This window comes from Pinus tabuliformis, chromosome J (genome assembly GCF_031772625.1).
Source record: "Pinus tabuliformis cultivar Carrire ecotype Pingquan chromosome J, CPIR1, whole genome shotgun sequence".
Lineage (NCBI taxonomy): Eukaryota > Viridiplantae > Streptophyta > Pinopsida > Pinales > Pinaceae > Pinus > Pinus tabuliformis.
The window spans coordinates 157,640,913-157,661,931 of NC_142295.1; the positions used below are offsets into that span (position 1 = coordinate 157,640,913).

The 21,019-nt window shown below is 37.3% G+C and overlaps 1 pseudogene; it reads right to left on the reverse strand.

Annotated features, from left to right (window-relative positions):
• Positions 1-12,245: 12,245 nt before the first annotated feature.
• Positions 12,246-16,467, reverse strand: LOC149226121 (naringenin,2-oxoglutarate 3-dioxygenase pseudogene; annotated as a pseudogene).
• Positions 16,468-21,019: the final 4,552 nt, after the last annotated feature.

Below are 21,019 nucleotides of genomic sequence, written 5' to 3' on the forward strand. Positions count from 1 at the left end.
AAGATAATTCTCTTGATTACAAATTGAACAATGTATCATGACATTGCCTTTCTCTCTTCGTGTGAACTTGCTCAATTAGCATGTAGATACCTTGTGAGATAAAACTCAATTTATGTATTGTATTTGGTATTGTGTCAAGTATTCATTTTTTATGTCCTAATATTGTGTTAATGGCCTTCCAATGCATGGTCAATCTTGAATTAAAATTTTGACATGGAAAATCCCAATTTTGAAATTTTGGCAATCAGAGGCACAATGCAGGGACAATGTGTATCCATCTTGGTGGAAAGTGGGGAAACCAAAATTTTTATTGATGCACAGTTGGTGGAGTGTAGAGGCATTCATAGATTGATATATATCCTGAACAACATGGGTGAGAGAGGATGCCCATGCTTCACCTTATTTGTCTTCTTGATTGTTGGTTCAATATGTTGAGGATATGGTTGATGGGAGAAATGTTGAGGATATGGTTGATGTCTTGATATTGAAGTCAAAATCCTTCCTTAACCCTTTAGCCAAAGAGGTGTCTCCTAAAGTATCTCCAATAATATCCTATGAAGAGTCATAACATTTAACTTGGAATCATGGCCCACCATGATCATCTAATAATTAATTGAAATAGAACTAAACCCCAATTTAGGGATTGGGTGGATCATATGGTGGGACTATTCTAGTGGGAACCCTAAATAAATGACTTGAAAACCCCTTGATTTTCTACCTTGTTGTCATTCATCTCCCAAATTTCTTGTTGGCTACACAAGTCCTAGAAAACATGGCAAGGAAGATGAGAGGGAGTTGACAAGGACATTAGGTTGTCCTATAACATCATAAAGTGCATCCACGTGGATGAACATGGAATGGGAATTAAGGTCATAAAGTAGACTAGAGTGTTAGAGAAATAGGGTGCATCAAAATATTTTTTGAGTGTCCCAAAGGGAAATATACAATTCTTATCTCCTCTAAAATACAATATACATTTATTGTGGTGATAGTAACCACAAGATTCTTAGAACTAGTGGTATAGTGCTTGGTCATGAATGAATATGCGGAAAATAAATCTAAAGCTTTTGACTCACTGGCATAAAATAGATCATGGGGCCGAATCAAAATTTCAAGGGACATGTCAAGGATCTCCAGTAAAATGTGGTTAGCAGCCAAAGACTACCTTCCAAATAATTTAAGGAGAGTAGGGAATATTTAGAGGAGGCCAACTCAAGAAACCATAAGCAAGAAAAGGGGGAAGCTATCTAACAAATATGGTTAGAGTAGGCATCAAAATCTCCATCCTTGAATGAAATGGTGGTTTACATAGGGCTCGTGAGAGAATATGGGATGGAGGGTAGATTAGCATGGTTAGAAAATGAGAGAAGGGTTTTATCTACTAAAGGAATATGGGATGGAGGTTATGTCTAAGTTCAAGGAGGCTTTTAGATTTTTTTACAAGGATGGAGGTGGATGTATCAAAACAAAGGAGCTTGGTACATCAATGCATTCTTTGGGTCGAAACCCACCTATGGTTTTGTGCATGATTTTCGCACATGTTTTTGGACGTGATGGTTTTCGGTCCATGGTATTAGACGCGATGGTTTTCGGTCCATGGTATTGGATGCTTCGGCATGTAGAAATATGTTTTATAACATTGAAAGGAACATAATGAAAAAATCAAGCTGGTAGTCCCGATTTCGGGATCCGGGGGAAAATCTCTGTGTATATGTGTTTTATGTGTTATGCTCTCGTATTGTTTATTTTCTATGTTTTAGAATTCGTATGCAGGTAATTTTTGTACAGGATTAAAACCTACACATACATCCTACTACTTAAGTGCTCCTTTAGGGAGGCTAGTGGTTATTTGTTGTATAATATTCGAGGTGCCATGATGCAAATGGCCAAGTATTTTGTGCCAAAGTTCATCGACATCGCGACCTGCACTTTCTCCGCCTTAGTGCTTAATGCAACATAGTCTTCCACATCTAGATTATGCAGGTTCTTCACACGAACCCTGATCTGCTTCACCTGTCCCGTGGCTATGTGTCATAGGAACGCTTTTCCTTTGATTAATATCACTTCACAACCATGGGCTTCCAAAATTGCAACAAAGATGAGATTTTTCTTTAGGCCTAGAACAAACATGACATCCTTGAGCATAATGCAGGAGCATTCGACTCTCTTAATCAAACAAGGAATCCAAAGTGGAGCAAGGAGGACGATGTGGACCATCGGAGTAAACATGGGACATTTCTATTAAAATAAAGCTAGTTCGATATAATGGATAAAGTCTCTAGAAGACTTATTTAATGTAATCTGCCATATGTATGTATGCATGTAGAGAGAATTAGGGACAGTTGAGTGATTCATGGAGAGGATTTGATCGGATCCTTTCAGTGATCCAATCCAATGTGTTTATAAATGATGAACCTGCGTGTTCAATAGGAAAGAGTGAGAACAAAGTAAATTTGTGAGAACAGAGTGATCAAAATGCAGTTGAAGGGGAATTTGCTCCCAAGGCTGAAATGCCTTAGATCTGTAATCATATCGTGTATAATATAAAGTGTCTTCAGTGTTGATATTGTGTGGATTTCAATGTGTGTATATGTAATAATGCCTTTTCGTGTTATCCGTATATATATGCGATGGTGGATTAATTCCTGTGTTACGAGATTGTTGATCGACCATCGATCACTATAACGATCAATGGTGATCCATTGATTAACGAAAATATTGTTATATATGGTGTGTCGTGTGTAGACAAAGTCGGTGGCATAACTGTGTTTTAAGCGCAGAATCCATCAAATGGCGGACAAATGAGAGAATGCATAGGATCCTTTGGATCTCATAGATCAACGGTCTAGATAAAAATACAAAGGAACCTGAAGGAACCATCATAACCGTCTGATGGAACAGATCGACGGTCATCACACGGTGGAAGAGCACGGAAGTTATTTCGTGAAAAAAAGTGGTTTCGAAATAGTGGAAGTGGTATTTTGGGTGAGCGAAAAATGGTAAGTGATATTGAAGGGTGAGAACCCGATTCCACTTAGTGATTGACACGTAGTAGCGAGGAGGAGAGAGGAAACCGCTTTATCGGGTGGTTAATCCTCATGCTATTTGTCCACCTGAAATCAATGTGGACCATCGGATCCACTAACTGCAGATCGACAGTGGAGGATTGATGCGCCAGTTTGAATATTCAGAGTGAATGTTGACCGTTGGATCCGGGAAAGTAATGGACGGCGAAGATCGGTGAATGGATAGAGCAGCGGGACGCTGATGGACCAGATGTGGGGACCCGATGATTTATGAACGCGGGTTCATTCTTTTTGAAGTCTGGCCATGTTTTCGACTGTGTGTTTTCCCCTATATTCCTGTGTATTTCCAATAAAGTGTTGTGGTCCCGATTTATAAAGAAAAATCGACTAAGTCGTATGGTCCTGGTTTTTAAAGGCTAAGGCCACGAATAATTCTTCCGATAAGTTTGTGGGCTAAAACCCACAAGTCTCAGGGTTGAATATTGATATGAAAGGGGTTTTGGCCTTACCCCAAAATCATTTTTCATCATTTGGAGACAGTGGGTTCCGGCTGAGGGAAGGACACTGGAGGAAACCACTGTGCATTTTTGAATGGTAAGGGAGGTTGGGATTTCTACGCATTGCACGGTTCGAAAAAGCAACGTAAAAGCTTGAGGGTTACATATGTGAAGTATGTAGTTCAGGAAAGTTGGATGAGGCTAGGTTGCTAAGGAAACTTTGAAATTTAGCTAAGTGTGGGATCAGTGGAACTTATGTGAATAGTGATAAAACTTCACTACGATCACACACTTGAAAGCTTATCGATACAACATAGACCATCCAGAACATATAACACATACTTCACTTAATGCAACAACCTTTGTCGCAGCTTATGGCAAGTGCGGCTTTGATTATAGACTTCGGGAGGATAAAGATGACACTTGTGTAAGAGTGTGTGAAATGAGTGTTAAACATGTATCATTCTCATAAATATTTCCCCTTGAAGCAAAACAAACCTCCCATTGCATGACAAGCGATTACCCCCATGCCCAAAGATGACATATTCTATGTAAAAATAAAAGCATAAACAACTCTTAAGATCGAAAAGGGGAGCTTGAGATCGTCAACTTACCAATAAGTGACTAAGGAACGATTGATCACAATATCCATAGTAGGCTCTGAAATTTAAGTGCAGGCCAAAATTTTGGAGGGTGTTGCAGCCTCTACAACAGAGCCTTCACCTTCTTGCTAGCTTCGTTTTCAACTAGTGTCTTGAATTCTACGAACTCAAAGAATGTCTCATCTTTATTCCACGTGAAGAAGATCCAACACTTCCATGAGAAGTCATCAATAAAAGTGACAAAATATTTGTGTCTGACAGTGTAGGTTGTCAAGAAAGGTCCATAAACATCATAATGGATCCTTTCTAGGACTGCATGTGCTTTGTTGTCCTGATCATGGAATGTGGATTTTATGTACTTTTGTAATGTACATCCTTTGCATATATCCTATTGCTCAAGTGCTCCTTTAGAGAGGCTAGTGGTTATTTGTTTTATGATATTCGAGGTACCATGATACAAATGACCAAGTATTTTGTGCCAAATTTCATCGACATCGCGACCTTCACTTTCTCCGCCTTAATGCTTAATGTAGCACATTCTTCCACATCTAGCTTATACAGGTTCTTCACACAAACCCCGATCTGCTTCACCTGCCCCGTGGCTATGTGTCTCAGGAATGCTTTTCCTTTGTTGAATATCACTTCATAACCATGGTAAACCAACCACTTAGTGAATGCTAGTAGACAGACCCCTAATCCTTTACCTTTACCTTTTTTTACTATCGCCTCATATTGAAATTTTGAAGAGAAAATATTTCTTTTCTCTTAAAAAATTGTCTTAAAGTCCCCCTCCTTGTAGTAGTGCCAAATGCAACAATAAAAAAGTTGTCTCTAATCGTATCAGCATATATGAAAGGGACAGAAGAGGAATTGATGTCCGATAAATCTTGTCAGTAAAACTTGTCGCATTCTTCTTAGTCGACTACCCCCACAAAACAAAGAGCCCAACAAATCGTTGTCTTTATATAAGATAACGTGAATGGTAAGTAAAATAACAACCTCGGTATAGGCACAAGACAATAGCTGTCTACAAGCTGGCCGACTTAGGGCGCACTGTCACAATCAATTTTTCAGTTGTAATTAGATAATATCATCTTAAATTTATATGTTTGTGTCTTAATTGTTAATTGTATTAAACATAGGTTTTTTTTTCTAAGTAGTACTGATATATTAATATAATACAAAAAAAGTTACAGAGAAACCTGATCTCAGAGATGTTAAGCATCAGTCATCATCACAAAATGCAACTATTGGTATTAGACTACCCCAACAGAGGGGAAACCAGTCCAAGAAGCTTTGAAGACTGCCCCTATTATGGGGGAAACCAACGATTGAACTAGAATAACTATTTCAAAGTAGACCTTGGTTTTCCAAAATGAACAAAGAGGAATGCAATCCTAAACCAAAAAGATAGGGACATAACCAAGTAACAGTATGCCATTTCCACCTAGCAGAGAGTCAACCAGAGAATTCAAGACACTTGGCGTGAAGACAGAACACATCCAGACCACAAAACCACGAATCATAGAAACATATACGCCTGGAAGTTGGACACCTTTGCGAGAGACCAAAAACCACAAAAAGTGAGACGAATCCACCTGGGAGCTAGAGACCTTTGCATGAGGCCACGTGTTAGGCTGGTGGTTCCTCCAGAGCTGGCTCTTCCTCAATCGGGTAGGCAAGCTGATACCAATCGTCATCCTCTTCAGACGCGCCGCGACCTTGAACAGTTGGAGAATCTACAGTGCCTTCAGCATCCATCTGTCACTTACCAACGTCCCCAGCGTTATCTTTGTCATGCAGAGCCTTATTGCTTTCACCTTGCTGCTTGTTGCTGATCCCATGACTACCTGTCTCTTCCCTGTTCTGCTTGTTCCCACGACTGTACAGAGTAGCTTGTGTTGCAAACTCTTCCTTGAAAGAAATTATGATGGTAGCAGTGATTGTAGGCCTGTTTAGTGAACTGCATAAATGAAATTGTGTGCTGTGAGGGCCAAAAAGAGGAGGGAGTGGGAGATCCAAAGTGTGGACAACATTGTCCCTCCAACCTCTCCCACTTCTGGTATTTGGATAGCTATGGGTGGGGTTAATGAGCGAGTTGGGAAATTCAGTAGTTGAGTACGGGGAGTCAGAGGTGGAACTAGTAGAAGCTCGCGAGCGGTTAAAACCTCCATGCGAACCTCCATGCCTACTGCGCATGTGGTGCTCGAGGCGAGCCATGGCTAAATTGAAAGTGGAAGAATTGGAATGAAGGCGATGATGAGTGGGAGCAGGGGTGGGCGAACCACAATCAAGAAGACAATGACAAGAATGTGAAAAATGAAAACCATTACCAAAATTCTGACAAGGGGGAATTAGGTAGCGACTGCCTGTAGCAGTTTTGAAACACGATTCAGCCGCTTGCGGGGGACAAATGCCATGGAGAAGGGGAGGAGTAACAAAACGGTTTGCAGGGGCCATGGTGTTGAAAGAGGTGAGCTCATCACAACTTTCAGAGTCAATAAATGTCACCTACAAGGTGATTCTAATCCATCTGCGGTGAGCTCTCAGGACGAAGCAATTAGCCAAATGGCTTCCCAACCTGTCGGCGATCCGTCTTGTCATTTAAATGCCGTTGTTGACACCCACATCCGGGTGCGTTTCCTCTGCATTTTCCCTTTCCTTTTGCACTAGATCATTGAAATCCTGCAATTGATGAGTATTGGCTTAGTGCTAAGAGCTCCTACATGAAGAGTCTTACCACTTTCAACGCCAATGTTTGTTGGGAGGTCTGCTACTTTGATACCATTCCGACGAGTGTGCCTGATGGTAACTGCTCTATGAATGAGTAGCCACTGTTCAATCTGTTCCATCCTTTACGCCAATCTCCAACTGCTACCCACTTTATGTGATGGAGTTCCCTGTAAGATCTTGTTGATCATGTTAATTAAGATCTGAGAGTCACCGTCAATTATGAGTGGGAAGAATCTATTGTTTTGAGCCAGGAGAAGTCCTTGCCAAATTCCTTCTAATTCGGCTGAGTTGTTTGTATCGCAACCTATTGACCCCATGAATGTTTGGAGAAAATTTCCCTTGTGATTTCTAAATATTCCCCCAAATCCTGATTTACCTGGATTTCCCTTTGATGCTCCATCAAAGTTGAGCAGTACCATGTGTGGTGGGCGTGGAGTCCATTTGTCAGGTGTATCTCCAGAGGGAGGGATTTTCCTTAGGTGTACCTGCTCATGGTTCCACTGAAGGTTCTAGTTCAACCATATATTTTGTTCCTGTGGTTTGGATGGGAAATCATCATCAAGCCACGTTTGGAGCATCAAGGTTTCTCATATGTTTTGACATATATTGATCCATAGAACTTCTATGGGAGAGGAATGGTCTTTGAAGATGTGGCTATTTCTCTCTTTCCAGATTGTCCACATGAGGAAACCTGGTATTAGCTTCCATAAGGTGTTTAAGATTTTTCTTTTATAAGGGTGAGGTTCCCAAGAACGAATAGTGCTGGTTAAATCCTCCTTATTTTTTCCATCTCTTTGAAATCTGAAGCTAACCTTCTCCCAAAGTCGGGTTGCTAATAGACATGAGTTTAGGAGATGTTCTTTAGTTTCTTCTGCCTGTTTACAATTTGGGCAGATGGAAGGTCTGTGAAAACTCTGTTTCGTTAGATTATCCCAAGTAAGGATTCTATTTTGGTACAGCAACCAAAGAAAGGTGGAGATTTTTGGCCAAATTGGTGGTTCCCAAACTTTGTGCCAGAGGCTATCCTTGACAGTATGGTCCCTTAATATTATATGATATGCTTCCCGGGAAGTGAAGGTACCTCTTGTTTCATAACCCCATCTGATGATGTCTTTCTTATCTGATTGGCGAATTTTCCTGTTTGAGAGTTCCGTATCCAGGCTATCTTTGATGGATTGTGTGGCTTGCCCAAGAATGAGGTTCGAGCATAACCATTGCCTATAACCTTGGTTGTGAACTTCCTCCCAAATTTGATTTACTTTGATCGTCAGTTGCTCTACCCAATCCTGAAGCTGGTGGGACGTGAGTAGGTCCTTCAATTTTGGTCTTTGCTGCCAGGAGTCCTCCCAAAACCTCGCATTATCTCCATTCCTGATTTCCCAAAAACTGTGTTGTTAGATTAGATCTTTATGTTGTTTAGCAGCATTCCAAATTAGAGAGTTTGTCCCAACTTCTTTGAGTCGAATTAAATCATCCACTGGTCTATTATGAGCATACTTAGTTGTCTAGAGGATTTCCTAAGGAGTATATGGGTTCAAGAGCCATCTCCACCAGATGTGCGCTCCCATGACCTCGTTGTTGTGCTGAGGATCCCGTAATCTAGTGCCTCCAAAGGATTTTAGGTGACAAACTGTTTCCCACTTTACCAAAGCCCATTTTCTTTTTTTTTTTCGTATTCCCCCATAAAAAATCTCGTTGAAGATTTTTGATTGCTTTAAGAACCCATTTGTGTGCTGCCAAGACCGTGAAGAGGTAGAGCGGCATAGATTGTAGCACTGCCTTGATTAGAACTAGGCGACTTGCCATATTGAGAGCTCTGAAGGTCCATGAAGAGATACGGGCTTCCAGGTTTTCTAGGATAATTTTCTAAGATGAGTGCTTTAAGGCAGAGGCTGTCATTGGAACTCCCAGGTATATGGAGGACAGAGATGCAATCTAGAAGCCCAAAATTCTAGCTATGGAGGCTTGAGTGATGGGAGCTGTGTGAAAGAAGAAGACTTGAGATTTTGATTTGTTAGTGCAGGCGCCAGAGGCATCCGAAAAGTCAGATAAAATTGATTTCAGCTTACGGGCTTCCTGGACCGAAGGATGACCAAATAACATATTGTCATCCAGAAATTGCAGGTGGGTGAAAGCAGGGGTATTCTGGAAAGAAAGGCCACGTAATTGCTGGTTTTGAAGGGCATCTTTGATGTAACGTCCAAGACCTTCCACCATAATAACAAATAGAAAGGGTGAGAGAGGGTCCCCTTGTCGGATACCTCTAGACGAGTGGAAGGGGGTGGAGGGGGTCCCGTTGACAAGAATTGAGAAAAAGGTAGAAGTGATGAGACTCATAATCCATCTTACCCAGGGGGGTAAAGCCAAAGGCTAGCAGTATTTTTTGAATATATTTCCAGCTTAAAGTATCAAAAGCTTTTGAGAGGTTGATTTTAGGAGCATACCTGCCTTTTTGGTTTGCTTTAGGGAGTGAATGATTTCATGAGTGAGAATTATGCCATCGGTGATCTGCCTTACTTCCACGTAACTTTATTGCTCCGGTGATATAAGAAGAGGAAGTAGGGGCTTGAGGCGTGTGGCGATCACTTTGGAGACAATTTTATACAATACATTACATAGTGCAATAGGTCGGAATTTGTCTGGAGTCTGGCTGTTCTCCTCCTTAGGGATGAGGGCATTGAAGGTGGCATTCAAGGATGGAAGCATCCATCTGTTAACTCTGGACTCCTCGACTACTTTCTAGACTTCCTCCTTGATTAGATCCCAGAAGTTGTGAAAGAAGTCTGAAGTGAAGCCATCTGGTCTGGGTGCTTTCCCAACTTTGAGCTGTCGCATAGTTGTCTCCACTTCCTGTAAAGAAATAGGCTTGAGGAGTATTTGATTGTGTTCCTCAGTTACGATCTTAGGAATAATCTTGATGATCTTCTCTATAGCTGGCAGCCGATCAGTCTCCGTTTCCTGATGCACCCTCCAAAAGTGGGTGAGGAGTTCATGTTCTATATCTTCATGCTTCTCTAGATGTTCCCCTCGTCAATTTTGGAGGAGAGTAATGTTGTTATGCATTCTCCGTTGGATAGTGGTATCGTGGAAGAAATTTGTATTGCATTCGCCCTCTTTAAGCCATCGGATCCTCGACTTTTGTCTCCAAAGAATCTCTGCCTGTCTTGCTCTTTCTAAGATCTGCATTTGTAGTTGACGTTCCTGTTCTGCTATGGTTTCGGATTTGCCTTTAGCTATGATTCTCTGCTGTAATTTTTGCATTTCTTGTTCAGGAGTGTTTTGCGCCTGAAAGATATTGCCGAAGGTAAAGCACTTCCACAGTTTTATTTTTTCCTTGATATGTTTTAGCTTTTGTTGGAGCTTGTACATTTTTGCGCCTTATGGTGGTGTGAAATTTTTCCATTTCTCTGTTATCAGGTTATGAAAATCGGGGTGATTCAACCAAAAGGCTTCAAAGCGAAAGGGCCTGAGAACATTATCTCCCGGTTTTTGCCAGTGAAGCCTAATAGGCCAATGGTCCGAGCCAGAGAGTGGCAATATAGAGGCCAAGAGATCCCCGCCAAGATGTATTGTGTTATCAGAGATCAGGAATCTGTCTAACCGAGATGCAATTTGGTGGACATCTGCACGCTTGTTGTTCCAAGTATAAACGCCATTATTGAATTCCATATCTATAAGCCTGTTGTTATGAATGTAGTTTTTGAAGTGCGTGCTTTCACAGTCCAACTTGATCCGTCCTCCTCTTCTTTCCTCCAATCTTCTAATCATGTTGAAGTCCCCTCCTGTGATCCAAAGTGGGTGGGATCTTTCTGAGTTGATCTGAGTTAGGGTGTTTAATGTGTCTACTTTGTTTGCTGCCTCCTGGGGGAAGTAGACATTAGTTAAGTGTCCATGAACATTTGTCCCCGTTAAATGAAACTTGGCCTGAATAAAGTGCTTACTCGCATGTATGTTGGTAAGTGTTATAGCTCTATCATCCCAAATGATGGCTAGCCCTCCTGAGGCTCCCATGGCTTCCACCGCCACTTCTTTACTTCCTGGCCATGCTTTGGCAAGGATCTGATCCAACATTGTGGAATTACACTTGGTCTCCTACAAGAAGAGAATTTGAGGCTTTTCTTATTGTAGCATGTTCCTTATTAATCGTCCCTTCCCCGGGCTGTTGAGCCCTCTGATGTTCCATGAGATGAGCTGCATGATTCATGATTGGGAAGGGGATTGTCTATAATTCTTATTCTTAGAGTTTGATCCTACCTAACTTACATTGAGATATATCACCACCTTCCTAGAGAAAAATGCATATGCCATATCTAAATGTTGGTATTTTTGTATTCAAATGCTCCACCTTATTGTGATATCAGAGATATTATTTTATTTCTTCAAAGATTCACTTAGCTCTCTCGAGACACTCATAATTTATGAGTAACAAGTATACTTAACTACCTTCTTAGAGATTAACATACACCAAGTTGCTTGCCTCTTGCATCCAATCCTCCAACACTACTAGGAAGAGGCCCCATCTCTAACTTCAAATGTTACATAAACAAAATTTTAAAAGCTTAAATTACTCCCTTAACATCATGATCATTACACTTTTGTTTATGGCCTTAAATGTTAGAAATGCATCTCTTAAGCAGCAAGAATACCTCTTTCTTTTCAAGCTTCATTATCATTACAAATATGTTACCTACTAATATACGCCTAATGATTTTTTCTTCATATTTCTTCTTTTAAATCATTTTTTTCTTTATTTCTAGTGTATTTTAATATTCACATTCTCATCTCCATATATTCATTCTTAATAATTTTTTTAATATTCACATTCTCATCTCTATATATTCATTCTTAATACTTTTTCAAACCAACACTAGTTCTTACAAATATTAAATATAAAAGTGGTCATTGTATTAAATATAAAGTTTTGTCTTAAAATATTTTTGTTTCAAAATATTTTTGTTTTAAATATAAAGTTTTGTCTTAAAATAATTTTGTCTTAAATTGTTTTTGTCTTAAACTAGTTTTGTCTTAAATATAAAGTTTTTTCTTTAAATTTTTGTCTCAAACTATTTTTGTCTTAAATATAAAGTTTTATCTCAAAATATTTTCGTCTTAAATTATTTTTTGTCTTAAATATAAAGTTTTGTCTTAAAATATTTTTGTTTCAAATTACTTTTGTCTTAAACTATTTTTGTCTTAAATATAATGTTTTGTCTTAAAATATTTTTGTCTCAACCTATTTTTGTCTTAAAGTTTATATTTAAGACAAATCAATTGATATTGATTTTTAATATAAAATAACTAAAATAAAAAAAAATGATTTTTTGAGACAAAACTTTTTTTGAGACAAAAGATTTTTTTTGTCTCGAAAAAATGTCTCAAAAATGCCCTTAGTGTAGCAGTGTACCGTGGTCTTTTGTGACTTGCAGCCCTCGGACTTTGTCTTGCAGTAAAATGGTTAAAGTTCCTTGGGTCTCCCGTGCAGGGCTGGAATTTGGATTCCTCTTTACCCATCATACAATTTTTTTTGACGTTTTAGGTCTTTATGTTGCCCTTCAAAAGACGTTATGTTTAAACTTTTGCCCTTCAAGGGTGATGTTTTGATAATAAATTAACCCTTCACTAATAAAGGTTTCATTAAAAACACATATCTATCACAAGAAAAAAAAACAAAATGACCATAACACAGAAACGACTTATTGAACTCTCAATTTTGTTGGGAAATTGTATGGAACACTGACAATAAAATCTCCATCATTCTGAAATCAAATGTTCCTTACTCATACATGCCATAGCATTTGTATATATGAAATATTACTAAGGAGATCTTATGGGACGTATAAGATGACCAACAAAGTAAAACTATAAGATGGACTATCCTCTGCATCCTCTCCACGATCATAATCACGTGGAATCAATGTGGGGGTCCACCATAGAGAGTTTGTAGTGAATAAAGTACAGTGTATTAAAGTGTTTTAATATTTCATAAGTGGCGGTAGGTGTTATTCTTCATGAGCCATATCTTTCACGACTTTTAAGTGATATGTTGAGACACTCAATATATGGTGTAGATTGTAGTCAAAGTGACACTTCATCTATTCCACATATGACATTCTGACATACGATAACTTTCATAAGTGAGTGGTGAGTCAGTGACCCTTGTGACAAGCCTCTGGCCCAAATAATCCAATAAAGGTGGGTGGCCAATACACTCAGGGAGAGCAAGTGGCAACAAGAAATATGGTCCAAATTTATTATGACAATGAAGATGTTTTTTTCTTTCAGCTAAGTAGGTTCGATATGCACTAGCACACTCATGGATTGATTGTTTGTTTCATTCACAAGTGGGAATTTACATTCAGGGAGAGCAAGTGGCAACAAGAAATATGGTCCAAATTTATTATGACAAGGAAGAGGTTTTTTTCTTTTAGCTAAGTAGGTTCGATATGCACTAGCACACTCATGGATTGATTGTTTGTTTCATTCAAGTGGGAATTTTAATGTTGTTTGCATAAGAGATAGATGCATATTCATTGGATTTCAAGGCAACTAATTGGACTTGGATTCTAATCCAACTTACCCTGATCAAATGAACGAATTGTGAGTTATTGAATGACATTCCTTTTAAGGAGTATGAAATAGATATGTTTTATGCCCCTTGTCCCTTCTAAGTGACACCTATGAGAATTCAATCGTACTAGATTAAGCATCTGATGAGATCTCATCATGAACAAGACATTTTAAACCAAGCCAAATTTGTTTTTTTGTGGGTATATATATATATATATATATATATATATATATATATATATATATATGACATTATTTGATATAAAGTCTCTATAGAATAGATGCTTATTGATCACTTAGTTTTGTAGACATATATTTAAGGAAACTAGGTAATAACCTTTGTTGAATGGTCTCATATCCATTTTCCATGGTTGTTTTTCCTTAGGCTACAGGTGTTTTTGTGCAAGTTGTAAGTATCTATATCTACATTATTTTCATGTTTACAATTGAGTTCTTCAACACCATTTCTACATTTATTAATTTTAATAAGTTAATAAATAGTTTCTAGTAATGTTTTAGATTCATTTCATTTTGATGGCCAAATTATACAATTAACAAATTAGATTTTGGTTTACTTGAATGCTTAAGCCACTTAAACTATTACAAGTATATGTTTAAGTAACGCACCTGGTTGGTGATAGATAGAGTAAAACATATTTCATTTTGATGGTCAAATTGTACAATTAACAAATTAGATTTCAGTTTATTGAATGCTTAAGCCACATAAACTATTACAAGTATGTGTTTAAGTAACACACCTCGTTGGTGATAGATAGAGTAAAACATAAACGACAGTAATAGTTAAATATATACACATTTCTTACAAATTTTATAAAATACTTGTGTTTATAAATTGGAATTGTTGACAATTTTCTTTTTAGTTCTAGAGTATGTCTTAAACTTTCTTTTGTTTGGCTAAGAGTTTGATTTCATGGAATGTAAGGAAATAGGTTAATAGCCCAAGACATATTTGGTAAGAGTGAAATCCAAACTCAGGCTTAGTTTTTCTTGAATAACCATGATAAGTCACCCTGGATTATGGATAGCGTCTAGTGATGATTGTCCCCAATGTAAATAACTAAAACATCATAAAGAAAACACTAAACTTTTTAAAAAGGTTGTATTTATTAAGTTTTAATTATTTAAAGTTGAAGAGATTTTTAAACATACCAAATTAGTTTATACATTAACAAAATAATGATTTAAACCATACAAAACTACAATTTCTTTAAAACATGCCATACTTGATTCCAATAAAAAAAACTAAAATAATTAATAATATATATATAATAAACATTTTTTTAAATTTAAATTTTCCAAACAAAATAATAATAACTAAATCTATTAATAAACTAAAACCAAAACTAAACTTTTTATAAAATTAATATAAAAAATAACACTTTTTCCAATTTTAAATTAATAAAGAAAAATATTTATTTTAATAAATATTAGTCAAAATACATTAAAAAAAAGCGTTGTTTAAATTACATAAAATGCAAACTAATGGATTTAAATGGAAATTTGTCACAATGGTGTCTACTTTTCAAACCGTTGGAAGAGTTTATTTATCATAAAAGCTCGGCTTCAAATTCAAGTGTTAGATTATCACATCCTCTGAAGATAAAACGCAACTCTGCTCAAAGTAAAGAAACAGTCCTATATAAATGTTTTTTTCAGGGTCGAGACTTATAATCGATTCGAGGATCGGGAAGTTGCCATGGTCTTATGCCGAAACTCACAGAGTTGTCTTCCATACTAAGAGTCCTCTGGCTGTCTGCATTATACAACTCTACAAATATTATTGTTGCATAACGGCAAGTCTGAATAACTAGGAGCTCCTATACTTTAGAAGATAAAATTACAATGCAAGTCACATCTGATAAGGAAAGCTTTTTGTATTTCAAAATTAACGGTAGTAGTAGCAATTGGTTCGAATTCCAATGTTTTGCAGTAGATATTTTCAGATTTGAAATCTCCAGGCCAAGATTCGAAATTAAAGTTTATTGGTTGATAAGATCATGATGGACTTATTAGAGGGTCTGTTCCAGGTTAAAGTGGAAAGGTGTCAGTTGTTATATAAAATATTAATAACGTTTTCAAAAATAACTTGGTCGTCAAAAATACGTTCTGCACCCGTCCAAACACGTCATGTTCGACGTTCATTTAAAAAATTTCAAGGTTTTTTACGGGCAAAATGGCCTCTGACGGCCAAAATGGCCGTCAAATTCCAACACTGCTCCCCTGGATTAAACTTGATAGTTACCGATTCACCATGTGTTTAAAAAAAAAAAAATGGTTAAAGTTCGTGGATCAGTATGTCTCTCTAAGCCTAACTCGGGGTGGGGGCAAATCGGGAAGTAATTCAAGACAACCTTCTGTTTGCCTTCCCCACAGGCTTCAAATTGTAGCAATTCTGAGATTAGCGCAAGCAGCGTGTTCGTCAACTCCAACATCGCATCACTGTATTTGGCTAAAACTTCCCTGAAACAATAACGGTTCAAGAATCGAGAAATACATTCTCGTTTTATTGGAGCATCGACAACGTGAAATATATAACCTATATAATCATAACGTATGGTTACCTGAATTGAACTGGCTTTGCATGTCAGCTTTGGATGTCCCGTCCCGGGGAGCATGTGGTGACGTGTTGATCTCCCCAGTCCATCGAAGGCAATTCGTTGATAAAACTCCCATTTCCATATCCCAGGAACTGCCCTTTCGATATGGCGTACTGCTTCTTCTCTTCCACTGGAATCGAAAAGAACTCCTGTGCACAACGCATCATCTGAGAGTTCAGTTCTGCTAGGACGCTGTGATCTATGACCTGGAACATTCCCACTCTTTGCATGCCGCTCCGAGTACTCTTACTAGCTCTGCATGCTCTGCTCCTCCGGTTGCTGCATTCGCAAGGGAAATGACGGGCACCTCTTTGCTGAAATCGTCTGATGCCACAGCTAGTCGTTCATCTTCATCAGGAAAATCTTTGGTGCCCAGTTCGGCTAGCAATTTCACAGTCTTCATTTGCACAACTGTTTGTCCCATTTCGCTAGGAATAGATGAAAAAGCTATAAACTAGCATTTGCACCACACGCTGCAAAGGAAACGCTGTAAGACATAAATAGAAGAAAAAAACTGACATATACAATATAAGGAAAAAACTAACATATACAAGGAGATTCATGACACATACATTTAATTTTAAATAATAGTGGTAAAGTTATGTTGTTTGAAAGTGGTATAAGAATAACTGAATGCTTCGATTTGGTGCAATATCTATATAACATCTATATGTATGATAAGTCTATTAAAATAAATATTAAAGTAAATGTAAGAATTAATTACATAAAAGCGAACTACAATATTAAATATAAGAAAAAAACTTAAATATACAAGGAGATTCATGGCATATGAAATATACATTTAATTTTAAATAATAATGATAAAGTTATGTTGTTTGATTATAATTGTTGAATGTAGCAGGTGTTTTGAAGAAAAAAACTTCCCATTTTTCAAACAAATTATTTATTTTTGAGAATTTGAATCAAAATTTTATGATCCTTTTTGAAATCCTTTTAGTCCATGCTAAACAAATATCAACAAATCAAATTATAATGCATGTGGATGACCCAACACATGTTGGGATCCATTGATATGGGACTTCATTCTATCATCCTATCTTTCTCTGGGATTAAGAGTGGAATTTCTCACTATTAAGCAATGTTTTATCCCCATTAGTATTCCAGAACCTTTAAGTAGCCAGAAGGACAACTCAAGGTAAGGGGTCATACTTAGTGTGTCCCCTATCAAGAAACCAGAGCAGGTAAGAATGACCATAATACTGACATATCTGCAAATCAAGTATATCAACACCACTAACCAGATTCCTATACTTTACGCTATAAAACATTTCTAGATAATGGCTTGTCTCTCATCTTTCAAGTTTTGATGCATACTTCCAAAATACATAAACCCCAGACAGTGTCATTAATTTGTGAGCATAAATTTGCCATGTATACCTACAAAGACCCATTCCCAATATCAACTTGTATGGATGGATGTATATAGTTGAATTTAATTGAATATTTTCATTTACATGCTCATGAGGCCATGTGCGATCTATGGAACCATATGAAAAGTGAAAACAATTATATGAAAAATGAAATCTGGCCCTAAACTTACTTTTCATAGATACGCTGTAAACCAGCATCAAAGATCTTGTTTAAGTAAGTGGGATCTGTCTGGCACCTCTCAAAAAGGTCAGCAATTTGTTCACTTGTAGAATCCCCAAGGTATGGATAAATATGGAATCCAGACACCCCATTCACAATAATTTCAGTAGGACCTCCATTACATGTTGCAAATGTGGGAAGGCCACATGTCATTGCCTCAACAACTTATTTCCCCTCAATTCCAAAGGGGATAAAAACCCGAAATCAGATTTCGCTGCAAAGGAAGCACCTACAATTCATTCACAATGTCAATGTCTGTATCATGATGGTTCATCGTGTGCAGTTGTTCAACATTAATGACATAGAAGCTTACATGATACTGTTAAGGAAAATCAAACAATGAAGAATTAAAACATAGTACATAGGTTTCTCCTAAATAAACTATATTGATGAATGATTTAAGTGCTTACATATGACACCTACAACAAACCATGAATGGATGCCAAAGACTACCGTGACAAGCCTGAAGGCTTTTCTTGATAATCCTGAAGACTTCTTTTGATTGGCAATATCTCTTCTCAAATATCGAAGGTGATCATGCTTTCTGAACCTATTTTCTCAAAAGCCTGGAGACTTTTCTTGACTGGCAACATCTCTTCTTAAATCACAAAAGTGATCATGAATTCTTAACTTATTTTCTCTGTCCACCTCCATGAGAAACTATTTTCTCAATTCTGAGATCCCAAAAGTCCTTTCCTCCTTGTTCCATTCCATATTTTTATGGTCATATCTCTGTCTTCTCATAAGAAAATTTAAATCTATCTAGATGGTCTTCCCAATAAGATTTGTAATTTTCTCCAGAAAAGAGTAGTTATTAAATAGTTTGAAAGATTAAGACAATCTATCACATGCCCCCAGAACGAGTTCACACAGGGTACTGCACATGCATTTAAAAAGGATACAACCAAATGGATGGATATGAACACTCTTTATGGAGGTTTTGTTGTGGCATTAATAGATGAACTACTTTGAAAGATTAAGACAATCTATCACATGCCCCCAGAACGAGTTCACACAGGGTACTGCACATGCATTTAAAAAGGATACAACCAAATGGATGGATATGAACACTCTTTATGGAGGTTTTGTTGCGGCACTAATAGATGAGCTTGTCTGGGTCATGAATGTGGTCTCAACCAACAGTCCAAATTCTTTGAACCTTAGTTGAATGTGGCGCTTTCTAATTAGGGTCGATTTATTATTCACGACTACTCTACAGGATTAACTTACCACTAATAGCAACTAACAGAAGATGATCAAGGTACCTTGAAAACTCACCCAGAAGTACAATTCCTCTTGTCAAGAACAAAGTACTCACATGAGTCATGACTTTCTAATCATGTAAGTTGGCAGCAAAAGTTGCAAATAATTATCATTTCAATCGAGTGCTGCTATAGTAATCAGAACTATTTTAACTATTTGGTTCCGTTAGTTTGGATGTAAAGATAAATCTAAAGATTTATCAAGTTCAAGTCAATCCTGTTTCTATATTTGCAAGTCATTGTCTTTAACCAGATTTTAGAAGAAACATATACACAAATCATTCAATATAAAATCAAGGCAGTAGAACCTAAGGCTCTCTAATAGGCTTAAACATTCAGCTCCATTTATGGTCCCTGTGTATGCCAATTGTGACGAATATGCATAACTAAAATCAATTCATTAAATGCATGTAGCAGCGTAGTGAAAAAAAAGTTCTCATATAATCAGTTTGTTGAATTTTGTTATATTTTGGCATTAGATCCTTATCACAAAAGTGATCATGAATTCTTAAATTATTTTCTCTGTCCACCTCCATGAGAAACTATTTTCTCAGTTCTGAGATCCCAAAAGTCCTTTCCTCCTTGTCCCATTCCATATTATTATGGTCATATCTGTCTTCTCGTAACAAAATTTAAATCTATCTAGATGGTCTTCCCAATAAGATTTGTCATTTTCTCCAGAAAAGAGTAGCTATTAAATACTTTGAAAGATTAACACAATCTATCACATGCCCCCAGAACGAGTTCACACAGGGTACTGCACATGCATTTAAAAAGGATACAACCAAATGTATGGATATGAGCACTCTTTATGGAGGTTTTGCTGCGGCATTAATAGATGAACTTGTCTAGGTCATGAAAGTGGTCTCAACCAACAGTCTGAATTCTTTGAACCTGAGTTGAATGTGGAGCTTTCTAATTAGGGTCGATTTATTATTCACGATTACTCTACAAGATTAACTTACCACTAATAGCAACTAACAGAAGATGATCAAGGTGCCTTGAAAACTCACCCAGAAGTACAATTCCCCTTGTTAAGAACAAAGTACTCACATGAGTCATGACATTATAATCTTGTAAGTTGGCAGCAAAAGTTGCAAACAATTATCATTTCAATCGAGTGCTGCTATAGTAATCAGAACTATTTTAACTATTTGGCTTTGTTAGTTTGGATTATCAATTTCAAGTCAGTCCTATTTCTACATTTGCAAGTCATTGTCTTTAACCAGATTTTAGAAGAAACATATACACAAATCATTCAATATAAAATCAAGGCAGTAGAACCTAAGGCTCTCTAATAGGCTTAAACATTCAGCTCCATTTATGGTCCCTATGTATGCCAATTATGACGAATTTGCATAACTAAAATTAATTCATTAAATGCAAGCAGCAACGTAGTGAAAACAAAGTTCTCATATAATCAGTTTGTTGAATTTTGTAAGACAAGGCATCCAAAAGGCAAATGTTTTCAACATATACACTCCCCAACAGAAGGGGATGGGTTGTGGAGATGAACAACCTAACAGTGATGGAAATGGCCATCTACATGTCGGTGTGTAGGATTGTGGGCAGTGCTAAACAAATATTGGGAAAAAATGCTAAAGCGGTACAAATAAACAATTGACACCGAGAATATACCCAGACTCGAAAGAAAAAAAACAACACATGCATCAATGATGGGTATGCAAAAAGGATACCAATGTATCCTTACCTGGCCCCTGCCTTACAAGCATTTTTAAGAATACACTTTGCTACAACTTTTATTTACAATTCATTTGCAATGTCAATGTCTGTATCATGACGGTTCATCATGTGTAGTTGTTCAACATTAATGACATAGAAGCTTACATGATACTGTTAAGGAAAATCAAACAATGAAGAATTAAAACATAGTACACAGGTTTCTCCTAAATAAACTATATTGATGAATGATTTAAGTGCTTACATATGACGCTTGCAACAAACCATGAATGGATGCTAAAGACTACCGTGACAAGCCTGAAGGCTTTTCTTGATAATCCTGAAGACTTCTTTTGATTAGCAATATCTCTTCTCAAATATCGAAGGTGATCATGCTTTTTGAACCTATTTTCTCAAAATCCT